This window comes from Capsicum annuum, chromosome 1, assembly GCF_002878395.1.
Source record: "Capsicum annuum cultivar UCD-10X-F1 chromosome 1, UCD10Xv1.1, whole genome shotgun sequence".
NCBI classification, from domain to species: Eukaryota; Viridiplantae; Streptophyta; class Magnoliopsida; order Solanales; family Solanaceae; genus Capsicum; species Capsicum annuum.
In genome coordinates, this window is record NC_061111.1 from 212,098,281 (window position 1) to 212,115,148 (window position 16,868).

Sequence of the window (16,868 nt, forward strand, 5' to 3'; positions counted from 1 at the left end):
TAAATTTAATCTCAAGTTTCTTCAATTTTTAATAAAATTAAAATAATTATGTCATCCGAATAATTTTTTTTTTTGAAAAGTATTTGTACGTGATTTTGTCACTTTAAGTAGCAATTATATATTATCGTGTTCAATTATACGATATTATATAATTTGATTGCTTAAATGTTTATTCTATGGAATATCAGCTTTTAATTAAAGATTATTTTTGAAAATAAATATAATAATTAAAATCTTGAGTTGAAAATGATCTACTTCAAAAATATTTTATTTGGAGAAATGTTTACTTGATTTTATCGAGTCAAAGAAGCTTGGGATTAAATTAGTTGCTAAGTTTGTTTCAAATCTTGATTCAATTTGATCAATTTACTAAATTAGATTTAATTGAAGTTGATTTGGCTACAATTCCAACACAATTGACCGACTAATCCTCAATTAGGTCAAAATTTTAACACAATTGGCTAAATCCTATCATAGTCTATTTAATAAATAGCCCAAAATCTAATTCATCTTTTTATTTTAACCCAAACAATCTCCCAATCCCTAAAAAACCAAATTTGGGCTAGCTGTGCAACCCAACAACATCAGCTGACCCAATCCGTCTCAACCAGGACCATAACTAACCCCTATTTTCTTTTTTCCTAGCTAGCCCAACAATATTCAGCCTCAGTAGCCTAACTCCAAACCATTGACCCAGCCCATTAGTTTTTACTTCCCTTTCCAATTACAACAATAGCATTCAATAAGAGAAAACGATGACTTCAACTATCAGCTTCCAACACCAGAAATCTATTAAACTACATCACAAACCCAGAACCCATCTCGACCCGCGACCCATTTTCAATTGGTAATGACATGTTCCCTATTTTTCCGCTCTTGTTTCTCACAGAATAGCCTCAAACCTTCTAGAATATGGTGTGTTGGCCTCTCCAATGGTTCAATCTCATAATTCTCAAATAAGATTGTACGATTTCGTACATAGTTGGATGATTTTCATTGGTTCTTGAAGGGAATTCCTTTTGCAAAAACAGTATTTGTCCACCTGTCACAAATTTCTCCAAGAAATCCAAAGAAGATGGTACGGTTTTGAGAAAAAATGGGTTGTGGGGGGGAGATTTTTGAATTTTAAAATTCAGAAAATATCTTTCTTCCAAACCCCTAAAATACCCTACTTCGTCTTCTATATAAAGACCCCTGGGTCACTGTTTTGAGGGCGGCTTTTTCGGAGAATTAGGGTGAAAAAATTATGGGGGGGGGGGGGGGGTTTCTTTGGAGGCTGATAATTCTGGGGTTTAGAAAATTTTCTAAAAACCTGGGTTGAACAAAAATTTTCCTTTTGGGTAAAAGAAGGAGGGTTTCGAAAAAGAGTAGTTTGGTTTCGTAGGAAGAGCAACTTTGTTTGGTAAAGATTTTAGGGAGAAACAGTTATCTAGTCGAGTGTTCACGATGGTATTGAGCTTTCCCGGTGGTGATAAGAGTCCTATCGTAGCTCGTTGCCCCATTTTGCTGCTTCAAGAGAGGTAAACACTTCTTTTTCATTTTAATTTTCATATGGTTTTCTTCTCTTCATCTCTTTATTTAGGATTTAGTTATAGTAATGTTGTTGTATGCTAGGATTATGTGTTGTAGGAGCCGTGAAGTCCATTGAAATTTCAGTCTGGTATTTGTTTAAAGAAATTTTCCTTATCAGTTTGTTTTACTGGTTGTTCCATAGGTTTCTCTTTTCCTCTATGTAAACTTGTTCAATACATCGTCAGTGTGAACCATGGTTTTACGTGAAAGGTTACTCTTTTTATACCTGTACATTTCGTCTGACCTGAATATGGAAGCAAGCTTCAAATGACAACATTATTAGCATCTTGAATGAAATTCTTTGATTGCTTTTGTGTAAATGAGATAATGACTTGATGTCTCAAATAACGTTGTACTGCTTTACTGTGCACCGGACCAATCAAATATATATTAACCTCAGTTTTATTGCGGAATTCCCTGTCTTATTAAAAACTCTCATAATCGCTATCTTTCTGTATCTGACTGTTCTAGTTGAGGTTTCGTTCATGGAATTTGTTGGGTAGAAGTTGCCTTTGCTGGATTTCTAGTTAATCTGCCCTGCTTACCTGTTTTACTCAAAATTTGTGGAGCTTCTTTGGTTGTTATTTTGAGTAAAGTGTGGTGAAAAATTCCCAATGAACTCTTGGCTCACGATTCTCTGTGACTTGCCAGAGAGAGGGACATGTTGGTTTAAAGAATTTTCATTTGATTATTGGTTATTCGTTCCCCTTTGAAATTTAATTTTGACATGTTTGATTTGGAAATGAGATTTCCAGGTTCCATCTAGCATTAGTCGTAGTAGTTGTTGTCTATTGGGCTACCTCTGTATAGGGATTTTATTTATACTCATGTGAATAGAAAGCATTCCAATCTCACGGGCCCTCTTCCCAGTTTCCCTTTATGTTTTCTTTCCCTTAAATAGGACCATGAGTATAAGTTCGATAGAACCTTTAAGTCTTTTGTCATGGGAAAAAGGCCTGGGATATCTATCCCATTATGATATAACTTTGTCTATTCTCTTATCGCTGAGACTTGGGTACCTCAAATGGTCATAGTAGAAGCATGTTGCGGGATAGCACTTGGCATTTATACTTCTAAGGTTGATGTTGAATAAGATAATATTTAGTTAGTAGCTTTTGAATGTGTAAATCTGTTTACTTCTTTTTCTACCTGTATTCTGAACATGCTTTGATTTCTTTTGCATTTTGATGTCAAACTTCTGCTTTTCACTTCATTGGCATGCATCCGGATCGATATTATTCTCTCTTTCACTTGACATTATTTTTCCTGAGTTAACATGTCCCTTCTTTATATCATTTGCCTACTTTTAAATAAGATATGTGGTTTCCTATCATTTTTTTGTTTGAATATTTGTGCTAAGACATTTATTGTTCTATTTTTTCCTTTTGTATTTCAGATATGTTTTGATTTCTTCTCTTTCTTTTTTTTGCATTTCATGGTGAGCCAACATGGCCCCCATCCTTTGAGTCAAGCCCAAAAAAAGAATCTAAATGCCTATCATGTGGCGTATGGACACTAAGAATCGAAAGAAGAACAAGTGGATTAAAGTCCTATCATTTGAAGTGGCTACGAGACCCCAAAGTCTCATTTATTATTTTTGTTTATTTACTTATTGTCGTCTTTATTTATTTATTTACATTTATTTCTTTATTTCTTTATTTATTTATTTGGGCCTCGAAGCCAAATTTGTACTTAATACAGATAAAGCGAAACTCGAGCTAAAGGCTCAAAAACATAGAATTAGGACAAGTGGAAGACGGGCTGAAACCCCAATATCTAAATTAGGACAGGGTTGTCGATTTGGGCCTAATGGCTCAAGTCCTTCTGCTTCTACCCTTTCCCTTTTACTTTTGCTAATTTGTTTTATGTGTTTTCTTGCGAACCTAGTTAAAATTCCTGACTAAGTCACTGAAAAACTGATTTTGCAAAAACTTTTTCCTTAATCAACTATTTTTTCAACAAATTGATTTTCCAAAGTTAATCAAAATAATGTTTTCAAACATATCGGATAACCGCAAGTTAGCAGACGTTTTAGGTACCTAACACCTTCCTAAAATATTAATAGGAACCGCTTATCTAGAATCTTCAAAACTTAAACGATTTTCCTATTTTGAATCGTTTTAAGTAACTCTATAAAGGTTTCTTAATTCCTTTTCAAAATTAAGTGGCGACTCTCTTTCAAAAGTCAAAATTTCTTTGCAAAATAACTAATAGGTGTCTTGTCAGATCCATTCTGAACAAGACCGCCTATGAACTATTGACCAAAAGGAACCTGAGCTAAGCTACTTCAAGCCATTTGATTGTAAATATTTTGTATTGATCAAGGCAATGATGACCTCGGAAAATTTGATTAAAGAAGTGGTGAGGGAATATTTGTTGGATACTCATTTACCAGCAAGGTTTACATGATCTATAATAAAAGGACATAATTTGTGGAAGAAAGTGTCCATGTTGTATATGATGAAACAAACAATATCAGTAAAGGTAGAAGTCTAGATGATGATGATGGTTGTACAAAAAACCCCATAAAGGTTCTAAAAGAGCAAAATAAAAGTGATGACTAATGATTAATAGGGACCTGGTTCAAGACATGAAAATGAAGATACAACAAATTAGCAGAACAATGGTCCTTCATAAGTGTCTCCTTCAGACCTTGATATGCAATTGAGTAAAGAAAATGATCAATTCCCTGAGGGTAAGGGTGACACCTTAATGGAAACTGGTCCCAGTGCAAGTCATCCCACTTCCCCCAGATCTAGGTGGAAGCATCAGTCTTCACATTCCCTTGATAATTTATCGTCTCCTTTGAACTCAGGCTTGTAAACTAGAAATAACTGAAAGAATCTTTATGCTTTCTTTGTATTTTTATCATAAATTAAACCCAAGAATGTAAATAAGGCTTTGAAGAATGCAGATTAGATCAATGCTACGCAAGAACAACTCTATCAATTTGAGAGAAACAAGGTTTGGCATCTGTTTCCCTGATCCTCAAATAAAACTATCATAAAGACTAGGTGGGTGTACAGAAATAAGGTAGATGAGCATGACAATACTATTAAGAATAAGGATAGGATTATTGTGCAAGGATATAACCAAGAAGAAGGCATAGATTATGATGAAACATTTGATTTAGTGGCTAGAATGGAGTCAATTCGAATCCTCACTATATTTACCTAATTTATGGAGTTCAAACTATTCCAAATGGATGTTAAGAGTGCCTTTTTAAGTGGTTTTCTCAAGGAAGAGGTGTACGTGAATGAGCCCCTAGGTTTTGAGAATGTTAATTTCCTAATCATGTGTTCATATTGGATAAAGACTTATATAGATTAAAGCAAACCCCAGAGCTTGGTATGAAAGAGTGTCCAAGTTCTTGCTTGACAATGTGTTGAAAAGAGGAAAAATCGATAACACCTTATTCCTAAAGGCAAGAGGAAGAAACCTACTCATTGTTCAAATGTATGTGGATGATATTATATCTGGAGCTACAACCAGCTCCATCTGTGATAAGTTTACTAGACTGATAAGCAGTGAATTTGAGATGAGTATTTCTTCCTTGGACTACAATTAAGCAAGGTGAAGCTGAGACAACTGTATGTTAGCAGAAGTACATTCATGAGTTTCTTAAGAGATTCCATATGGAGAATGTAAAGCCTATTGACACTCCTATGGGCACCTCCTCTAAATTAGATTTGGATGAACCTAGTTCCTCTATTAATAAAACTATGTATAGTAGAATCATTGGTTCCCTGATTTATCTGACAGCTAGCAGACTTTACATTGTATTTAGTATTTGGTTGTGTGTTAGATTTCAAGCGAGCCCAAAGAAATCTCACCTTAAAGCTGCCAAAAAAATTCTAAGGTACCTTAAGGGAACCTCGACCTAGTCCTATTCTGTCCTGCTAGTGATAACTTTAACCTGGTTGGATATGCTGATTCTGATTATGCTCGATAACTGGATGATAGAAAAAGTACCTCAAGAATGGCTCATTTCCTTAGGTCGTCCTTGATCTCCTGGGGTACCAAAAAGCAAAATTTAGTGGCACTCTTAACCGCTGAGGTTGAATATGTTGTTGTTGCCTCATGTTATGCCCAACTACCATGGATCAAGTAATAACTTAAAGATTTTATCATTCTCTCAGATTGTGTGCCTTTATTTTGTGACAAAACAAGTGCTGTCAACATAGTAGAAAATCTAGTTTAGCATAAAATAACCAAACACATTAATGTCAGACACCAATTTCTTAGAGAGAATATTGAGAAAGGATTGATCAAGATGGTGTTCTATAGTACTGTAGATCATATTTCTGACATATTTATCAAACCACTGGGTAGAGATCAATTTGAAAGAAATAGGACAAGGTTGGGACTGATGAGACCAAGTAGAATACAGGATTCTCCCTTTCATCTCCTGAATATGGCTATGAATTAGTAGAAAGGTGTCCAAGTTAGATGTTCTCACCTATGTCTAACTCAGTCTCATAGCTTTTGCAGATATATACCCATGGCATGAAGAAGAAGATAAGGAAAAGAGTTAGATAACTCAAATGTTAGATCCTTATGTAGGGACCTAGTTCCAAATCAGGTTAGTATCACTCTCTATTCTTAAATGGTGGTCCTGAATCTATCTACTAGTAGGAGTGCCATATCTTATTCTCGAGTCTAAATACAATCTTAACTCTTCGGTTACCCATGCTTGAGAAGCTATCAGAGTTATAGTGTATGTATACGTGATATTTAACAAAAAAAATTGAAAAATGAGAGGAGAAATGGGTTTGTAGTTCTTGATCTGGATCTGGTCTCCTTAGAGTTCTCCTCTTTTCAGCTTTCATCTTTATGGCTTCTTCAAGGGTTGTTTCCTTGTGTTTACATGGCACTGCTGCTTTTACCTCCTATGACATTATTTTGAAAAGTGTTTAATTTCAACTCCTTGATCCCTAGACGAGGTCACATTATGCTATCTTCTCCCTTTCTTATCTACTTTCTTGCTCATGTTAGTGTAGCCTCAATCGCCATGAGTTAACATATGTGCTTGTCTATGTTTGATTTACTGCTTTACCTTTTGATGATGCTAAAAGAAGGAAGTTGGGGTATAGCTTAGCTGTGTATTATGCAAAATAAAGTTGATGTGTATTGAGTTATGTATGGTGATAGGGGAAACAAGGTAGTGAATGAAGATTATAGGGTTCTCACACTCAGGGGAAACATGTGAAGAAAAAGGCTTGGAAACTTGTCTTGTTGAGTTCTGTTGAGTCCTGTTGTGTACTGTGTGTATGACTGAAGATGCTGAAGACATCCATGAGTTTGTCATCATCAAAAATAGAAAAATTGTTAAGTCCTTAGTTTTGATGATATGATGAATTGCATGCTGAGACCTATTTCTTGAAGATTGTGTGATGATAAAAGATGCTACTCATTAGGGAACAATTTGGGCTTACCTGTCACTATCACAATCAATCCCACAGCTAGATGAAAGTATAAAAAATTGGTGAAAAGCTGTTGCAACCTTTTTGTCTTAACCAATGGGATCGTGTCTAGGTTTTCTTGTGTCATACTATATATTGTTCATGTTTTTTAACAAGAAAATTGTTCTTTCATATACTCACAACAAAATATCTCTCCTGAAGCTTGAATCAAAGACTCCTTTTCCAACAGGAAATTGATAGCTCATCAAGTTGTATTTTATTTCATTATTGTATTTGAGTCTTTGTAATATGTTCTTAAACGTTTGCCTATTGTTGCTTGTATGATTATTAGTAGGTGGTATGGTATAAATATCATTTCCTGTAATTATCTAGAGTTAGGTGATTTTCAAGCTAGAGTTAACTTGTCATCCAGTTAGAGTTAGCTGGAGGGTGTAGTAGTAGAGTTTGTACTCACGTTGCTTAGATATAGTGGAGCTTTAGAAATCCTGGAGGAAGGTCATGGTTTTTCTCCCTTGAACAAGGAGTTTTAACATTAAAATTGCTTTGTTTGGTTTCTACTTTCTCTATGAACTTTATTGTTTAGCTTTCTCCTAGTTCTTACTGTTTGAGTCTGTTTGGGAACAGGTCCTAAAATTTAACGAACAACCCATTGCACCCTTCAATACAATTCTCCTCCACCACCACCACCAAAATACTACGAACAATGACCAACTTATTACAGGTCTCCACCTTAACCTTACTGCAAAGAATCTATACCTTCATATAAATCTCCTCCACCCCTACCAAAATATGATGAGAAATCACCCTCAACCTATAATTTATCACCTCTACTACCAACCATAAAACTAACTTCATACTACTCACCTCCACCACCAACGAAATATTACAAGAAAACTCCAACCTATAGCTCACCTCCACCACCTGAGATATATGAGCAATCTTCCACCTATGCTTTACCTTCACCTATACCAACAAACTACTAATATTTATTAGTTCCGTCATTTTCCCCTTTCCATGACTTTTAAATCCTTGTCCTTCTATGGAGAGTCGTGATTTTCTCTACCAAAATATTATGTATGCTTGGAGAAGGCTTTGCTCGTTTTGTGTTTTCCTTTCTTTTAATAATTTGTAATATGTATTAGAATTTGAAATTTTAGCAAGATCCTTGAGATCTCATCAATTTGGTTCATTGCATCATGATTCTTTTTGGTGTAATCTTTTGGGAGATCTGCTTTGCCTAATACTATCTTCTTTTTTTCAAATATTATTTTGCACTAAGTGGTTGAGTCTTTTATTGGTCTATAAACATACAACTTCTTTGACATACATGCCTTTTTTTTGGATTGTAATTATGTTGTTCAACTTTTGAGAAAAAAAGGCTGTTCAGTGTACTTAAAGCTCCCGCTATGCGCAGGGTCCAAGGAATATCCCCACCACAAGGGTGTGTTATATGCAGCCTTACCTTGCATTCTATTATATTAGACAAAATGAATAAGAAAGATAAGCCAGGGCTCATTGATTTCTTCTCTTCAAAGAATAACTCTTTTCATTATTGAGTTTTCCTTGCAATACAACTAAGTGTCATATATGTCAGAACAATATTCTTAGAGTTTGTTTGGATTAGCTTATTTTTGGTGCTTTTAAGCCAAAATAGATATTAAGCACTTCTGTCGCGTTTGGGTAAGATAAAAAAGTGATTTTAAGAATTTGTTTTTAAACCAGCAGAAGCCCAACCAAACAGGCTCTTAGTCTTAATAGGAGAAACTGCAATTTATGTAATGCAATGCCAACATTTTCGCTTCATTATTTAACTTAATAAACTAACAAACAACTCACAATACTATGTAGTTATTTGAAGTTATTATCACTTACATTTAACTATTAACTTATTTTGTTTCATATCCCACAAACACGAAGATGACAATATTGTTATTAATCTGACTTAAGACATGGTGAAAAATAAGACATCAAGATGTTTCCATAAAAGGTCCTGTGAAACCTCTCTGCACTAGGCGTTCTAGACGGAGAATATGTGACATTTGACTTAATTTTTTCAGTTGAAACTTTCTCAAACTTTGTTTTATGATTCGTAAAGGGGGAGTTAGAGTGTCAAGGGTTAAAAGAATTTTTGGGGGGGTATAATAATAACTACATATGACTGCAGAGGAACTATTGGCATAAGACCGTGTACATAGTGACACTTTAGGTGTAAGTCTCACGAGGCAACAACCCCCACATCTGTCCCAAATTACCTTATCTCGAGTCTCTAATGAGTCTCGACTTTTCCTTTCATGTGTGATCCTCATACCTATACATTTAAGGTGCATTTGCGGTTTCTCCTTTGTAGTTTTTGAACTTCATGTTCAATTTTATACAAGTCAACTTATAGATTCTTTCTCCGGAAAAGATTAGCATAGAATGCCCCACTCGACCTTTGTAAATGAAGGTAACGATAAGGTGTGCGTACACTCTACCCTCCCAGACTCCAATGATGGGACTATATTAGGGCTCTTATTATTGTTGTTGTAATTATTTATGCAGTCATCTAATAAATGCTTCCCACTAAGTATTGACCTAGTCATTATTTGGACTTTGCGCTGTGATCTTATTGACTAACCATGAAGATATTTCAAATGTTTTAAGAAGGATGTCATATTGCAGTATAAAAACAAGAGTTCCCACTCATTTATGCAACACAAGTTTTTGTTTTATCCTTTTCTTTACAATCAAAATAAGAAGCTTTAGTTATTTACTTATTGGTGCTTTAGCAATTTGCTTTGTAGCTAGAACTGTTGTTGCTGATTACCCATATGGGTATAATTCTCATTCACCTTCTTACAACTCTAACAAGTACTACAAATCACCGGTGCCTTCGGAGCATGGCTATTACAAGTCGCCTACTACTTCAAAGCACTACTACAAATCGCCAATAGTAGTGAAGTATTACAAATCACCTGCTCCTTCAAAGAACTACTACAAATCGCCTATTCCTTCAAAGAACTACTACAAGGCGCTTGTCCCTTCAAAGAAGTACTATAACACACCCATTACTTCAAAGTACTACAAGTCACTCGCCCCTTCAAAGAATTACTATAAGTCGCCTGTTCCTTCAAAGAACTACTACAAGGCACCCATCCCTTCAAAGAAGTACTACAAGGTAGCCGTTCCTTCAAAGTACCATAAGTCGCCCACCCCTTCAAAGAGCTATTACAACTCACCATCACCTTAAAAGTATTATAAATCTCTATCACATACAAAATATTGTAGATCGCCTGTTCCATCGATACACTATTACTACAAGTCACCATCACCATCAAAATATTACAAATCACCTGCTCCTTCAAAATACTTTAAATCGTCAACACCACCAAAATATTCCAAGTCAATAGTTGAAGCGTTGGGGTTTATTTATTCTCACCTCAGAGTGCTTTTCCCAGATCTACTCACACAATAAGGACTAAGAGATCTATAAAGTAAGAAGTCTAGAAATACAGTAAAGAGAGAACACAGAGTTTTTACATTGAAACTACTTGTTTAAGGGAGAACAACCATGACCTGCCTCTAGGATTTCTAAGCTACACTATACTTATTCTACTTCTTGAATACAGACTCCAAAGAGTAACCTCCTAATCCGTTGTTTACTAGAAATAACTCTATTATAGGGAAACACAAACAGTAACTCTACTACTTCACCTTCCAGCTAACTCTAATTGGACTCCTCACGCTAACTCTAGATTGGACAATTACCCTAGATGATTGCAAAAATAAGCTACACCACAACACTGTAACACCCCGAGTCTACACCCTGGACGTCACACGGTGCTTATGACCCTAAAGGATCACAATCTAACCCATGACTGGCACCTTCTATGAGTACTGAATAACAATACTAAAAATCATATGCAAAAGTATAACAAAAATGCCATAAGGTTCTCAAAATACTAAAATAATAACTGAATGTACTGATCATAACATTTGAGAAAAACTAAATATTTTTCTGTGATAGTTTGAAAACCTCTAACTATCCGAATATGGAGTTGATAGGACAAATCCCTAGCTAACTCTGACTATTGAACTAACTAGAATACTGAGATAAATAACTCTGTCCTTGAAGTATAAGGACTCACCATTATATCTACTGTTGATAGTCTGAGCTGCTAAGTACGGTTAGGACCTTGAGCGTCCAAGCCTATGATATAAGGCATCATAGCGCAAAGAAAGAGTATGTGTCAGTACGTGGAATGTACTGGTATGATAAGTAAGGTAGGCTGATATACATGGGTTCATATGCATGAACAACAACTAACTGAATGATATGTATATAACTGAGTGAGAGTACATGGATAACTGAAACTACTATAAATATTGATTATGCAATACTGTACATGTACATGTATATATACTATATCTAATTTTATACTGAAGCTGAATACTGAGTTCTGATAACTAAGTGACTAATATCTGAGATTACTGATAACTGAATTACTGATAACTGAGGTTTAGAATGTTATTAAAGTACTGAATTCTGATGGCTAAGTAACTGATAGTTATGGTTCTGTAGAACTATTTAAGTTCTTTACTGAATTCTAAGGCTGAATATTGATTACTAAGTACTGAATTCTAAAAATATAATTGTGGGAGTGTTCATCTAATCGACATACCCCAATTATAAACTGAGTTGGGGTCCAACCTATGACCCCAGTTGGAAGGGTGTCAGCACTTTGCCAAAGAATACTAACAATACTGGGTCAACCCTAATCTGATAGAAAGACACATGGAATATATATATATATATATATATGGTTGCATCAACATTAGTCTGGCAAGAGGATGTCTTACCCTATGTTGGATACGCAGTTTTGTAATGCAGGGACTGCTACTAAGGGTTAAATCCTCTGCTGGCGGGAATACCCCCATCCTTCTGGGTTTTCTCAGTGCTGAATCCTACTCCTAACTGAATAGACACAGATCACTAGATTGTACTAAGCTTGACTGAACTGACACTGACCGTGTTAACTGACTGAACTAGAATGAGTTCACTGATTTCTATTACTGACTGAGTTCTACTATTCTTAAACTTTACTGGGTCTATTCTACTTCTAATGCGACTAAGTAAACATCTAGATATTTTGGGTAATAAATACCCCCAGGATTCGATAGCATCAATAATAAAGCATGACAATTCTTAAAAACATAGCAATGGTCAATTGTTCACAATTCATTCATTGAGGCATTTAGTCACACACTCAGAGGTTATAACTTATACATGAATGAGAACACATGCTAACATGTAATGATTACACTATTCAATTCACATAGACATTCTATCAAACACTTGGGAAGAATGATTGTGATACATGAAGAATAACTTATAGGGCATCATAATTTCAACATGTAATCTTGCAAATTCAAGAGTTTTGACATGAGGGACTCATAATTCAACACATATGCTGACGTAATTTCCTAAAAATTCATAGAATCTTAACTTGAAACCCATACAACAACACAAACATGAGAATATCTCAATTCATAGCATGTGAATCACAATTCAAGTTTTAAAAAGGGTTCTTGAACTCCGAGGGTGAAAGGAAACCCAAGGATGAACACCTAACATACCTTGATTATTGATTTTGCGAAGATTATGGTTTGTTCTTGAGACTTGATTCTTGAGCTTGATGAAACTAGGGCTTGTTCTTGGGATGATTTTGAGAATAATGAGTGTATTTAGCCATTTAGGATGTTAAATTCTGTGTTAAGGCTGCCTGCAGACCCGAATAAAAAATGCTGGACAGGGTCCCTAATGCATCGTGACCCTTGCTTGGGTCAAGCGGCCATCGCGACATGAACTCTGCTCAGGTCAAGTAGCCCTCGCGGTGCGACCCTGGGCCTGGGTCAACTAGCCCCCATGGTGCAGCCCTATCGTGACCCCTTGCTATTTTGGATATCCAAACTCACCCTTACGCTAGTCCAAAAAATCTGAAACTTGCCTGAGATGACCTACAAGTGACCCTAATCATGAATCAACTTGAAAATTGACATACTAAGGTCAGAAAGGTCGAAAATAAGATCCTTCAATTTTGAAGGCTAAAATGATTCTAAGTCTTGACATTTAGCTGAAATTTTTTTCTAAGTTTGGAGCCTCTTTTGGCATGCTGTTTAGAACTGAAATAACTAGGATTTTGTGGGGTTTTACAATATCTCCCTCTTTGGAACATTCATCCTCAAATTAGATTGATTGAACTGAGAGTAACTGAGGAACTATACTTATAACGACATGCATAACTGAAGCATAACTGAACTCTAAAGACATGATACATAATGAACCATTTCATGAATGCGTGACTGGTATGAGAGTATTATGAATCTGTAACTGAGCATGGAATAGAGTAAATCTAAGAAAGGCTATTGCTTTAGGCTGAGTCTAAGTTTACGGAGAAGATGTGAGGATACTTATTTCTCATGTCTGCTTCTTCTTCCCAAATAGCTCCCTTAATAGACTGATTCCGCCAAAGAACTTTGACCAAAGGGACTTCTTTGTTTCTTAGTCTGCAAATCTGATGATCGAGGATTTATACTGGGATTTTCTCATAAGAGAGACTGTTCTAAACATCTACACTCTCTATAGGGACTACAACTGCTGAGTCACCAATATACTTCTTTAGCAATGAGACATGAAACACTAGGCGCACGAGTGCTAAGTCTACAGGTAACTCAAGATCATAAGCTACCTTACCGAAGTGACTAAGAATCCTATAAGGACTAATATATCAAGGACTAAGTTTCCCCTTCTTGCCGAATATCTTAAATCCCTTCATGGGAGAGATTTTCAAATACACAAAGTCTCCAATCTTAAACTCGAGGTCTTTCCTTCTCATATCTGCATACAATTTCTATCGGCTCTCAGCTGTCTTGAGCCTCTCTCTTATCAATTGAACCTTCTTTAAGGAATCAAATACTAGGTCAAGCCCTACCAACGCAGTCTCTCCTACCTCAAACTAACCAATGGGAGATCTACATCTCCTCTTATAAAGTGCCTCAAATGGAGCCATCTGGATACTGGAATGATAGTTGTTATTATGTGTAAACTCAATCAAAGGAAAGTGGTCATCCCAACTACCCTTAAAGTTAACAACACACGCTCTCAATATGTTTTCTGAAGTCTAGATAGTCCTTTCTGCTTGACCATCTATCTGAGGGTGGAAGGCTGTACTAAGGTAGACTTGCGTACCAAGACCTTTCTGGAAGGCTTTCCAAAAGTGAGAGATGAACTGCATACCTCTATCTGAAATAATGGACAAGGGAACACCGTCCAATCTGACCAACTCTCTAACATAGAGCTTGGCATAGTCCTCGGCTGAGTAAGAGATAGGAACTAGAAAAAAATGGGCGGACTTGGTCATCCTGTCTACAAAAACCCAAATCAAATCATGCTGACGATGAGTACGAGGAAAACCTATCACGAAGTCTATGTTCACTTTCTCCTACTTCTAAGTGGGAATACTGAACTCCTGTATAGACCCACTATTCTTCTGATGCTCAATCTTAACCTGCTAACATATAGAGCACTTAGCCACAAACTCTGTAATGTCTCTCTTTATCCCACTCTACCAATAGATTTCCCATAAGTTGCAGTACATCTTAGTGGCCCCTGGGTGAATTGAGTAATACACACCAGGCACTTCGCAAGAATCCACTGCCTCATGTCATTCACCCATGGCACACAAAGTCTACCCTGGGAACATAATATACCATCTCCCCTTGGGAGAAAACCTCCACTTTCTGGTCTCTGCCTGACTCCTTCAGCTTAATTAAACTGGGATCCCTGTCCTACTTTTGTTTCACCTTAGAAACCAAAGATGATTTCGAACTATTCTGGACCCAGACACTACCCTTATTTGAATCAACCAAATGAACACCTAACCTAGAAAGCTGATGAACTTCCTAAATAAACTTTTTCTTACCATCTTCAACGTGAGTAACACTACCCATGGAAAATCTACTGAGAGCATTAGCCACTCATTGGCCTTGCACGGATGATATAGAACACTCATGTCATAATCTTTCAATAACTCTAACCACCTTCTCTGGCGTAGGTTTAGGTCTTTTTGAGAAAATACATTCCGCGGGCTTTTGTGGTCTGTGAACACATCAATATGTATCCCATACAAATAGTTCCTCCAAATCTTTAAGGCAAACATAACAGTTGCTAACTCAAGATCATGGGTGGGATACTTCTTTTCATGAGGCTTAAGATGTCTAGAGGCATAGGATATGACCTTACCTCTTTGTATCAAAACACACCCAAATCAACTCTAGAAGCATCATAATAAAAAACAAATCCATCTGAACTATCGAACAAAGTCAGAACTGAGGCTGTAGTGAGTCGAGTCTTCAACTTCTGAAAACACTTCTTACAAGAATATAATCACTGAAACTTGACTTTCTTTTGAGTCAACCTGGATATAGCAGATGCAATAGATGAAAATCCTTTAACAAATCGTTGGTAATAGCTATCCAAACCTAAGAAACTCCTAATGTCTGATGGAGAGATGGGTCTGGGCCAGTTTCTCACTATTTTGATATTTTGATAATCTACTCTAATAACATCATCGGAAACTATATGACCAAGACAATCTACTAACCTTAGCCAAAATTCATATTTACAGAATTTGGCGAATAACTGATAAACTCTGAGAGTCTGTATGTAATACCCCAAGAACTCTAACCAATAGTGCCACCATGACTCAAGCTCATGAGAAATAAATTATATTACTTTGGTTGTTTTTTTATCAAGGGTGATATGTATTAAGGCCTCAAAGATGTCCAAGCGATTAGGTGAATCTAAACATCCCTTACCGATTGAATTCTTGAGAAAGATTTTGCCATAGTCAAATTCAAACAAGAATAACTATAGTTACCCTAAGAAATTTTGAGCTCATGACCCACCAATAGATATATAATTGAATTAGCTTTTCAATGGTACCAATTTCACCTAAATCCGATGTCGGAGCGATAAGTTATGCCTATTTTACGCCAACGTATTAGCCTGAAAACTGTGTGACGACATTTTGTGACGACTTGTCACAAGTCTGACGGCTTGTCACAAAATGTCGTCACCTTAAGCAGAAAGTCATAAATTCCACCCTTTTGTGATGATATTTCATGATGACTTGTCACAAATATCATCAACTATTTTTTGAGCAATTAAAGGACGTTTTTGCAAGGGTATTTTGGTCTTTTCCCATCTTTTGGAGGCACTTATATATATGAGAATCCCCATCCAAACCCTAATTTCTTTATTTTCTCTTTCAATTCTCTTAAGAAAATATATCTAGGGTTTCATTCAAGAACATTAATCTTTCAAAAATCATCCATAAATCTTCAAGATTTCTTCAAGAACCAAGTTACTCATAGTGTGGGCTTCAAGAATCATTTATTACAAGTGCGGATAGAGTCTCGAGCACTATAATTCATCCAATTTTAAAGATTAAGGTATGTGGTTTTTTGAACAAGAGCAATCCTTTCGTTCTTGTGCCCAAAGCTTTGATTTCTATTATGGATTTATATGATTTTGCAAGTGGGTTTATACCCAAATTACTTCATCATGAGACTATGAGAATATAAATTATTCAAGCTTTGTTATACATGATTATTTTACTATTCCCAAGTTATGACTTGATACTTAATATTGTGAATTTCATATTTTTACCATGAGTTGATATTTCAAGTGCTTTCAAGATATGTGTCAAGCTTTAAGCTTCCTTATGAAAAATCAGATAATTGAGTATATTGATTCATGAGATTAAGTTTTTACAATGAGTCCTGATATTTCCTCAAAGTTATTGATGTTGCCATGATTTAATGAATTGATAT

At 35.8% G+C, this 16,868-nt stretch overlaps 1 pseudogene; it reads left to right on the plus strand.

Moving 5' to 3' along the window:
- LOC107861984 overlaps window positions 1-16,868 on the plus strand; it is a 32,426-nt pseudogene that overhangs the window by 1,047 nt on the left and 14,511 nt on the right.